Source organism: Cucurbita maxima, unplaced genomic scaffold (assembly GCF_002738345.1).
Source record: "Cucurbita maxima cultivar Rimu unplaced genomic scaffold, Cmax_1.0 Cma_Scf00188, whole genome shotgun sequence".
Classification (NCBI taxonomy): domain Eukaryota; kingdom Viridiplantae; phylum Streptophyta; class Magnoliopsida; order Cucurbitales; family Cucurbitaceae; genus Cucurbita; species Cucurbita maxima.
This window is the reverse complement of record NW_019272204.1, coordinates 26,467-38,202: the sequence shown is the minus strand read 5'-3', so window position 1 is coordinate 38,202 and position 11,736 is coordinate 26,467. Positions and strand designations below refer to the sequence as shown.

General features: G+C 35.6%; 1 long non-coding RNA gene across 1 annotated transcript in view; it reads right to left on the bottom strand.

The window, feature by feature from the left end:
- Positions 1 to 9,048: 9,048 nt before the first annotated feature.
- LOC111473907 overlaps positions 9,049 to 11,736 on the bottom strand; it is a 3,010-nt gene continuing 322 nt past the window's right edge. Inside the window, exon 3 of the long non-coding RNA XR_002715800.1 lies at positions 9,049 to 9,131. This is a non-coding gene — a long non-coding RNA (uncharacterized LOC111473907). The remainder of the gene's footprint in view (positions 9,132 to 11,736) is intronic.

Below are 11,736 nucleotides of genomic sequence, written 5' to 3'. Positions count from 1 at the left end.
AATAATAAAATATTCCGAATGTGACAAATTACCAAAATACCCCTAAAGTTCCACTTAATTACAAAACTGTAATTAAAGAAAATCTGCAACGAGATTTGGTTCCAGAACCATCCAACAGAAGAAAATCAATCGTATATTCACATCTAATTGTTGGATTGAGCTGCTGTTTGGATATGTTTAACAAGACTAAAGGTTCTGTAGATCCAACGGTTTAAGTTGAAAACCAATGTCGGTAGAACCTTCATCGTTTTAGATATTTTTTACTTAATTTTAGATAAATAAAAAATGAGAAAATGCACCACAATTCTAGAACAATCAATGACTGTGCAAGCTTGATTTATAAATACGAAGTTATGGATAATATTTCAAGACAAGAATCGAGTGATGATTTCTAAAATTCGAGTTTGAAGCTTTTAGATTATAGAATTTTTTTCCTCAGATTTCTTCTTCGAGGGTTATGGTTAATCATTTTCCATCCTACCAACTTCTACACATTCCATATGGGATTTCCAACAAGTTTCCTACCAACTTCTAGAATCGGTTGTCCCGAAAAAAGGTGAGAAACATGTTTTCTGGCGAACTTTGGAAGGTTATAACTCAAGTTACAGACTATGACAAGGTATGAAATTGCCCCTACTTCTTCCTTGAAATTTTATCTAAACGTTTCGTGGAGAAATTTAGCCCATTAGAGGTTTATATAGAGCGGTACAAAGGTAAAACCAGAGGAATATGATAAGAAAAAATTGTGATTTTTCCAGCCACCCATGAAGAAGATGAAGAACAAAGTCAAAGGTAAACCTTTGAACAATAAAAGTCAAAGGTAGCCATATGTTGACCTTTCTACACTTTTTGATCAATTTGGATCCCTTTCAGACCAGTTTTCATTAATTTCTTTATGGTTACTGAAACTAGACTCAAAGATGAATCTAGTAAAGATAATTTGGAATAATTCGGAAACTGAAAGCTCAAGAACGGAAGTCCCGAACACAGATGAAGAGGTAAGTAGCCATCTTGGACTTTTCTTAAAAAATACTTGTTGGAATATCTTGGATTTCTACATGAACCCTAAACCATGTATGGATTAAGGATATATAAAAGAAAAACTCAAAGAACCCTGAGTTAAAGCCCTAAACAGATCAAATTTCTCGAGATTTATGTAACATTAAAATAACAAACTAGATGAACTTTGCTGCCTATGAAATTTTAATGCTGAGCATATTATAGTATATGGAGGTTATAAATGAAATTTGGTGGACATTGGATAAGGATAGGAGGTAAACCAAGAAATGGTGCAAAATGACCATATTTCCCCTAAGGATGTCTACCTACGGTTCATGACCTAGAGGACCTCCATATGCTATTAAATTTCGTGATAGACCTTATCATATGATGTCTGATGATGTGGAAAAGTTTGAAAGCCATTGGAACACGTTAAGTAGCAAAACCAAGAATTAGGGGTAAAATGACTAAAATGACGAAAATTCCCCTATGACTACTTATTTAAATTCAAGGTCTATATGTCCAACAAATGACTTGCTACTTCTTATAAGGCCCATTTCTAAGGACAACAAGGTTGTTCAAGAGTTCAAGTTGATTAGAGCAAGCTTGGAACCTAAAGCCAGTTTGGACCAAAGAAACACCTCAAGACTTAAGACCCTTTAATCACCGTTAAGGAATTCATTACGAATCTATGACCTTCCAGAAAAACTCAGGCTTGTTATTACGATGGATTCATATGTTTACGAATGTATGTTACAACTTATTCCTCAAGGAATTAGGAACATTACAAACTTACAAGATTGAGAACCATGAAGTCTTGGGCGTAGGTATTCATGTTGTAACATAGGGCAGGCATTGGGTGTAGGATTTCAAACTACGCTTCTTGGAACGCATGAAGCCTTAAGCGTAAGTATTTGGACTAGGTTGCTTGGAACGCATGAAGCCTTGGGCATAGGTATTCAGACTGTATCATAGGGCAAGCCCTTAATGCAGAATTAGACTACACCGTTTGGAACGTAAGAAAACTTGGATGTAGGTTTTCAGAATATGTTACTTCAAATGCATGAAGCCTTGGACATAGGTTTTCAGAGCATATCGCAGAGCAAGCCCTGAGGTGTGGGTTAAGACTGTGTCGCTTGGAACGCTTGAAGCTTTGGACGCAGGATGTCAGGTTCATATCTGATACCATAAATCTTCGGGACAGTGTGTTGGAGAAAAAAACAAAGAACCGAACAAGAACTAAGAAAGTACGAAGAACAAGAGAACGATCAAGGACTAGAACATGGATCAATAACCAAGAACCATAGTGCTAAAGCCCATAAAAGATAATGAAGGTTTTGGAATCCAAGGTTCAAGATCGTCAAGAAATATCTTGATAAAAACTTATTAAGATATAATATTTGGATAATATATTATAATAATTAGTTATGAAATATATCTTAGATATTCAATCCCAATTCTATTTCTCATTCTTAACATTTTATCAGAGCACCGATCTTGGTGTTCTTAAATATCTTGATTTTCTTTATGGCAGAATCAACCAAATCCAGCTTCAAAAATTCGGATGTTAACTTAACACATTCTTATTATATTCATCACTCTGATCATCCCGGATATTCACTTGTTTCAATCAAATTAAATGGAACATATTACCAATTCTGGTGTTAATAAGTTATCCATGCTCTTATTGCCTTAAAGAAAATTGGCTTCATTAATGGCACTATTGAAGAACCATGTTAAGATGCAAATTCAACCAAATTTGAACTCTGGAATCAGTGCAACAGTATAATAATATCTTGGTTAACTCATTTAGTTGAAGCAGATATCACTGAAGGATTATTCACGCCAAGACAGCTCATCAAGTGTGGGTTGATCTTCACGATCAATTCTCACAAAATAATGCTCCAGCAATTTTTCAGATACAAAAGTCGATAGCAATGATGTCAAATGGAACCATGGCACTGCCAGTATATTTCACCAAGCTCAAATCACTCTGGGATGGATTAGAAGCGTACTGCATGTTGAACAAAATTCTCTGTGGGAAACACTCGCACTCTTTATTAAGACTAATCGAGAAGAGAATACAAGACACTTGGTAGAATACTACTACTTTATAATACTTAGGATTTCTTGGGATGAAAAACTAGGTAGGGTCGAAGGGTATTTACACTATACCCTACGTAATCTAGACCTAACAAATCTAAATTTTTTTCCTAAAACATCGAGATCTCTTTCCTAAAATATATAGTATCTTTCCTAAAATCTCTACAAAATAAATATACAATGGGCTCGTACAATTATTGAGCTTTACTCTATTGGGCTAGTGATGATATTTTAACACTCCCCCTCAACACTAATTCTCAATCGCCGCACCATGTTAAGCCGACAGCGAAAACTCTCATGTTTGGCAGTATTAGGCCCTTTTGTAAACAAGTCTGTCACTTGGTCATCTGTCTTGATCTACTGTATCTCAATTTCTTCCTTTAGGAACTTCTCTCTAATGAAATGGTACTGCACCTCCATATGCTTTGTTCTAGCCTGAAATACCAGATTTTGTGCTAGGCGAATCGTAGATTGGTTGTCGCAATGAAGTGATATTGGATAGTCAATTTTCTGGTGCAAATCTTTCATCAAGAGTTTCAGCCATGTACTTTCATGAGCTGCTCTAGCCGTGTAATTTTCTGGTACAAATCTGTAGTTGATAATGATACTGTTGGTTGTCTCTTGCTACACCAAGAACTTGTTCCCGAACCACACTTAACACATACCCAGCGGTTGACCCCGAGTATCGTGGTCTTCTACATAGTCAGCATCACAATATCCAACTAGCTTGCAATCTTTACTTCTTTTGTACAAAAGAGCATAGTCGATTGTACCTTTGACATATCTCAAGATATGTCGAGTTGCATCCCAATAAGGCTTCTTTAGACTTTGCATGTACCAACTCATATTCCCAATTGCAAAGAAATATCAGGCCAAGTTAAAGTTAGGTAGATAAGACTACCTACTATTTGTCAGTATGTCGTTTTATCGTTCAACTCTTTGCCTTCATTTTCCATAGTTTCCAATCTTAACTTGCTGTGAGTGCTAGCAGGACTCGTACGGTAGTGATCTTTGCCACTGGACTAAATGTTTCATCATAGTCTAGTCCATATTGTTGAGAAAATTCTCGAGGTACGAGTCGAGCCTTGTATCTCTCGATTGATCCATCCGATCAACGCTTTATTTTGTAGACCTACTTGCAAGAGATGAGTTTGACATCTCCTAGTCTTGGCACTAGTTCCCAAGTTTGATTCTGCTTCAGAGCTATAATTTCTTCCTCCATCACTTTCTGCCAAGCTGAGTTTTATGATGCCTCTTCATATGTCTCTGATTAGTAAACTCTATCTTCTACAATAGCTGCATTTGCATATTTAAGATTTGGCCTTCGGATTCTATTTGATCGCCTAAGATGTTGATGTGTCGTTTCATTTTTATCAGATTTGCTTGATTGAGTCACCTCTTGCTCGTCAATGTTAATGTCACTTGGATCTTTAGGCGCATCAACATTTTTAATTTCATAAAGCTTGTAATTGTCAAATTGACTTCTTCTTTTGTGGAGATTTAAGGGGATTGGGATTAAATACTGGCCACAAACTTCTTTTGTGGGGAGACTATAAATTTCCACAAATTATTAGGCAAAAAATCAGATTGTGAATGAACAAAATTGAAATCTCAAATTGGAACTTTGGCCCTTAGAAGTCCGATTGCCATTTTTTAGATTCAGCAATTCTTGTGGTAGATTGCATCTGAGCCATTCAATCAAGCCTTGATGAAGTTCGATTGTGGAGTGACTCGATTTAGAACCTTCTCAATTTAGAACAAGTTTCTAAATCTTACTTCTAGATCTTTGATCGTAAGACACAATTTAATTCTAACCTTATCTCTCGGTTGATCTGAATTTTGTATAATGAAGTGTTAATTTCTTTGATTCAAGGTTGTTGCTTCAACAAAAGCTTTATTGTTGGGCTCAAGATTAGGGTTTCCTTATCAATTTGCTATCAGAGCCAATGTTGCATCTTTGTGGCCTATTCTAGAATTTATTTTATCCTTCATTTATGTCATGGTTTACCTTTTCTTCAAATCTTTCCATTTATTTTATCCCTGCCATTTTCACGATTCTTTATCATCTTTGTACTTATGTACAAGGAAGGATTTTTGGTCTCTAACTATAACAACTTTGCTTTGTCCAGTATTTTTCAATCTTTTTAACAGGAATTTGAGGACATGATTCATGATGAAATACCTAAAGGACTACCTTCCATTAGAGGTACTAAACATTGAATAGACTTCATTCCTGGGACTGTCATTTCTACTAAGCCAGCAAATAGAGTCGGTCCAATTGAGACTAAAGAAATTCATCAAAGGCAAGTGGAGGAGCTCATGGAGAAGGTCTATATACGAAAAAGTTTGAGTTCTTTTATACAAGACTTATTGGTGTCAAAGAAAGATGAAACTTGGCACCTGTGCGTGGATTGTAGAGCCATCAACAAAATTACTGTAAAGTGTCAGAGAAGGTCAACTCTGAGTGTTAGTGCTTTGTGAATTTTTTGAGCCTTTTGTATTGTTTAAATTTATATATCATAACTAATTTTTATGGCTTACCTTTTTTTCCAAGCTTTCTAACTCACGATTAGTTCCATTATAAGGTCAAAAGTATCTTTTTAAAATAAATATAAAAAAAAATGGAAGAGCTTGAGAAAAGGAACATTAAAGGAACACAAAACCGTCCCATGTTTCCTTCATTTTAGGGTATTTTCTTTCTATTTTTACTTGATCTCAGCATTTCGAATTATTTTACACCAAAAATATTTAAATAAAATAACATACATAAGAAATATGTTTTCCTTATTTTGAATACACACACCACCCCAAAAATCTATATCCATAATACAAGATGAAACAGAGACTTCTTTTTGTGTATCAAATTTATTGCCAGGCATGATTGTCCTATTGCCGATCTGAGCAATTGACGAGCAATTGACAATTGTGCGTTATTTGCTGTGCGTACCATGTGGCTTCCTTTGTACTCTTTCTTGTCCTAAAATTTACTCTGATTACCAGTCATATGGTTCGAGCATTCTGAATCAACGATCCAGTCATTCTCATAAATGATATGATCTCCCATCATCGCCATGAATGCTAGCTCATCTTTTTCTATGGCGTATAGTACCTCTGTATCCCATTCTTTCTCCATCTCCATGTTAGAGGATGCCATATTGTTTTTGATAGATTTTTTCTTGGACCAACAATCTTTAGACATGTGGCCCTTCTTCCCGCGATTATAGCAATTACTTTAAAATCTCATTCCTTGAGAACTCATGTTGTCATTCTTCTGAGCTCTCTCAAGTTGTGCAGTTCCTTGATGACTTCTNCTTGTTCTTGGTACTGCATTCCAAGAGACGTAGTCTAAACCTATGCTAAAGGCTTCATGCGTTCCAAGAAGCATTGTCTAAAAACCTACATCAAAGGCTTCTTACGTTCCATGCGATGTAGTATAATCTTACATCTAGAGCTTGCGCTATTATACAGTCTTTATACATATGCCCAAGGTTTCANCCTTTAATGTGATGCATCCCCTTTGTTTAGCCATAGCTTCAAGGCTGGCCAACAAATTTTCAAACTCTACAAGGAATGGTTGAGTGCTTCATCCTTGCAGAGCAATAATGAAGCTTCTATATTCTGGTCACAACTTGTGGATAATTATCCTCTTCATTCGATCTTCTCCAATTGCAGACTTCGGTTCTAGTTTAGTNAGGCTTCATGCGCCAAGCTGCGTAGTTTAAAATACTGCACCTAGGGCTTGCTCTATGGTACACCCTGAATACCTATGCCCAACGCTTCAGACATTCCAAGCGGCATAGTCTGAATACCTAAGTTCAAGCCTTCATACATTCCAAGCAGCGTAGTCTAAGTCAAGAATATATTGTACGGTGGGAGATCTTAGGAGTTTTCTTGAGTTTTTATGTTTTAGGACCTTAGTCTCTTATCCTTGAGTGGTATCTAGCATTCTTTCTAAATGAGGACCTTTGTCCCTTATACTTGCGTGCTACCTTGCATGCTTCCAACCTTGGTACTTGTAGAGCTTGTTTGGTATTGTTCGTATTTCCCAATCTGGTAAGTTTATAAGGTTCATAATTCCTTTAGGCATAAGTTGTAACATGCATTCGTAAACATATGAATCCATCATAATAACAAGCATGAGTTGTTTTAGAAGGTCATAGATTCATAATGAACTCCTTAGAGGCATTCCAAAAGGGTCTTGAGTCTTGAGGTGTTTCCTTTAGGCACTTATTGGGTTCCAACTTGATTTAGGTTCCAAGCTTGCTCTAATCAACCTGAACTCTCGAACATACCTTCTTATTATTAGAAATAGANACGATTTGGAAGTCACCTATCGTGTTGACAATACCTTAGTAATACCAAACAAACCTTTTCGACACAAGATTTGCATAGTCATTGACTACTCACGACACAAAGGAACTCACTCACTAACTCAAGAAATCATTTATGATGTGGAAGATCAGATAGAGCTGCAACCACATAGCATACTAAGAATTCCAAGAAATCAGAAAACCTACATTAACCTTGCTCTGATACCATTTGTAACGACCCAAATCCTCCGCTAGTAGATATTGTCCTCTTTGGGCTTCCCCTTCCGGGCTTCCCCTCAAGGCTTTAAAACGCGTCTGCTAGGGGAAGGTTTCCACACCCTTATAAATGGTGGTTTGTTCTCCTCCCCAACCAATGTCGGACATCACAATCCACCCCCCTTACTGGCACACCGCCTCGTGTCTAGCCCCCTTCGGGGAACAGCGAGAAGGCTGGCACATCGTCTGGTGTCTGGCTCTAATACCATGTTAGAAATCACGACTCTCTACAATGGTATGATATTGTCCACTTTGAGCCTAAGCTCTCATGGCTTTGCTTTGGGCTTGCTAAAATGCCTCATACCAATAGAGATACTATTTCTCACTTATAAACCCATGATCTTTCACTAAATTAACCAATGGGTGACTCACTCCCAATAATCCTCAACGATCCTCCCCTCGAACAAAGTACACTATAAGCCTCCCCTAAGGCTTATGGAGCTCTCGAATAGCCTCCCCTAATCGAGGCTCGGCTCCTTTCTCTAGAGCCCTCGAACAAAGTACACCCTTTGTTCGACAGTTTAGTCACTTTTGACTATACCTTCGAGGCTCACAATTCTTTGTTTGATATTTGAGAATTCTATTAACATGGGTAAGTTTAGGACATGGCTCTGAAACCAATTGTTGAACACAATTCTCTGTGGGAAACACTCGCACTCTTTATTAAGACCAATCGAGAAGAGAATACAAGACACTCTTTAGAATACTGAATAACCTAGGTAGGGTGGAGGGTATTTATACTAGAGCCTAAATAGACCTAACAAATCTAAATCTAAACCTAAAAAATCTGAATCTTTTTTCTAAAATATGTAAATATCTCTCATAAAATATGTAGATCTCTTTCCTACAATATGTACTCAAATAAATATACAATGGGCTCCTACAATTATTAGGCTTTACTCTATTGGGCTAGTGATGATATTTCAATAAGCAGTGGACTTGACTATTACACGTTACTTGTGTAAATTTTTTACAATTTTTAGTTATGACTTAGGAATAATTTTTAAGATTAGAAAACTAAATGTTAAAAATTTATCAAGATTAGAAAATGAAGTGTGGAAAATTAACTTGAGTTCTAGAAATTTAATATCAAACTTTTCACGTATTAATCACAATATTTTAATAATTCTTTTGATTTTAGCATTAGAAAAAAATACAGATAATAACAGAAAAATTAAACATGAAAATAAGATTACTGCTTTAGAAATTTAAGGGCGCTGACAAATAAAAATTGATAAAAATCTATTGATAATTGAGTAAAAACAATACGAGGAAACACAAAAGAAAAGGAAGATCAATTGAATCTATTCATGTCCAAGCTCGAGGCTCAAAATTCGAGCAAAAATCAAACCCTCAGTCTTGGTGGACTGCAAACCCAAACCTCAAATCTTTGTCCTAACCAAATAGGTTTGTAATGGTAAAGACCGAGTTGATTCTATAACTCTATAAAAAATGGTTAAATTTTTTCGCGAAATAAAACAAACCGTATTTAAAACATAACATTCAATAAAACAAAATAGTATTCATACATGAGAAATTAAAACTAGACAAATAGTTAAAACACAAAATAATGAACAAACACAAAACATTTTAAAACAAAGGTTGAGGATGACGAGTGAGGCTTGTCTATGGCAATTGCTCCAGATTTTCTCCCGACCTCAACCAGCTTCTTATTACTTGAAAAAAATGGAAAACAAGGAATGAGTACAAGATTCAGTACGTAGCCTACTTGGAGGCTCTTAATCGTGTCCTTGATATGGTAGGGTACCACATTCTTTATTTTCTTGTTCTCGTTCTTGTGGTAAGTACTTTGGCCCTCTAGTTCTTGTTCTTGACTTGGGGTTCTTATCATGATCTGTCCGGTGAACCTTGGTTCTTTTCCTTAAAACTTGGTCCTTGATCCATATTCTAGTTCTTGATCTTTCTCTTGTTCTTGGTACTGCATTCCAAGAGACGTAGTCTAAACCTATGCTNACGAGATGCACTTTCCTTTTTGTTGGCTTAATCATAAGAACTTCGAGATTAAATATGCTTTTCTTTGAGCAATTTTATGTTGGAAGACCTCTTGAGAATTTTCGTAGAAAACATGTAAGGAAAAAAAAACATGCTAGAAAGACTCATGTTTGTGTGTGGAGATAGTTTTCACTCTTAGAAGGTAAGGAAAAAAAAACATGCTAGAAAGACTCATGTTTGTGTGTGGAGATAGTTTTCACTCTTAGAAGCAAGAAGTAAATAACCTTACAATACTGTCAGGGGTATATTAGGGACATTAACGGCCAAATCCAGAGTTTGAAAGCTTTCCCATGGGTCGATACTAGTAAAAACTAGAAACCCAACCAAATTATCAACATCCAAATAACTATAAATTCCCAAAAGTTCCTCCCCTTTTATTAGACTTAAATATGCAACATAAAAGAAATCCCACAACTCTCCGTAGAATTATTACATGTGAAAGCAAGCAAGCATAAAAGAAGAGAGGAAAAAAAAAAAAAAGGTAGGTTTTGTGGGACGAAAATGAGTGAGGGAGATTTTACTTCATTTTTCCCAAGGGTGTATCAATTCAAACTTCCCCGAATGAAGATTTTTTAAGTAAAATCCATCATCAAATGCTGCCCAAATGCAGTTTTTAACGTTGCATCGTTCAGAAAGCCAATGCGAGTTCTCTGGCCAAAATACCTGAAACGAAGCATGTCCATTCGAACTGTTAAAATTGCACCAATACAAAGTCGTATGCCAAAAGTTCATTTCGAATCTCCAGTGGAATTGGGCTCGCTTGTCCAAAACTTGTTCGTTCAAATCGTCGTCTTTTGACTTGCAATGAGCATTTAAAACTGAGTTTGTTTGATAATTGTAAATAGTCACTTGCCACTTGCCTTCTGGTAATTGCCAATTTTCCACTGCAGCTTGTCCGTTGGAACCTGCAAAACATGTGTTGATAATAATGCTTGATTCCAAAGCAAACAATAAGATAACACCCAAGCTTGTTAGAGACTTCATTTTTTTAAAATACTCAAATTTGTTTTGTTGATGTTTAATCATTGGGATTTCGGTTCATTATATAGAAAAATAAAAATAAATATCTGTTTGAACAAGCTGTTAAAGCCGCATGAGAAGCTGATCTAAGGTTAATATCCACTCTAAAAATTAATTCCTATGAATGTTTTGAGGTTGGATATCCATATTTGTTGCATAGTTGTGAATACCAATTCTTTTTGATTTGCTATTTTTGGTGGACATGAAAAAAACAAAGTTGTGTTAAACATGACAGTTGCATTTTTTATATTTTCTCAATTAATAACCTCTAAACGAGGAAAAAAAAAAATAGATATGATTAACAGGAATGAGCGTGACGAAACAAAATCAAAATTTAGAGGGCGTGGTCGAATGTTCAAACATCCAAATTCTTCGCTAGTCGATATTGTACGCTTTGTCCACTTTGGCACGTTATGCAATATCCTTTGCTTCACAGTTTTAAATCGCATCTTTAAGGAGAGACTTCCACCCTAAACTTTTCTATTTAACCTAACACCATTACTTCAGATTTAACCCGATATTTAATGCGCAATTACTTTAATGAACCCTTATTATAAATTCCACATTAACTTCGTACCTCATTTATTACCTCGGTAATAAACAATTACGAAGAAAAAATGAAAAACATTATTGAATTAAATTCCCTGTACTAACCAATGACCTAATAATTATAAATACATCTGAACCTATACTAACCTATACTTTATTAAATGCAAATACAACTCGACCTAAACTTTATTAAATACAAATACATATCAACCTATAGTTTATGAAATGCAAATACAACTCTGACCACACTGATCTATACTATTGTCAACTGCAAATACAATTTAGCCTATACTAATCTATAATATTGTCAAATAAAGATACTACTCAACATATACTATTAAATTATTATGCGAAAGTATCCTATGGTAATGTGTAAGGGTTTAGGGTTACTTTACCATAATTTAATAGTATGCGAAAGTATCCTATGGTAATATACTAATCCATATTTTAAGGGTTACTTTGGTAA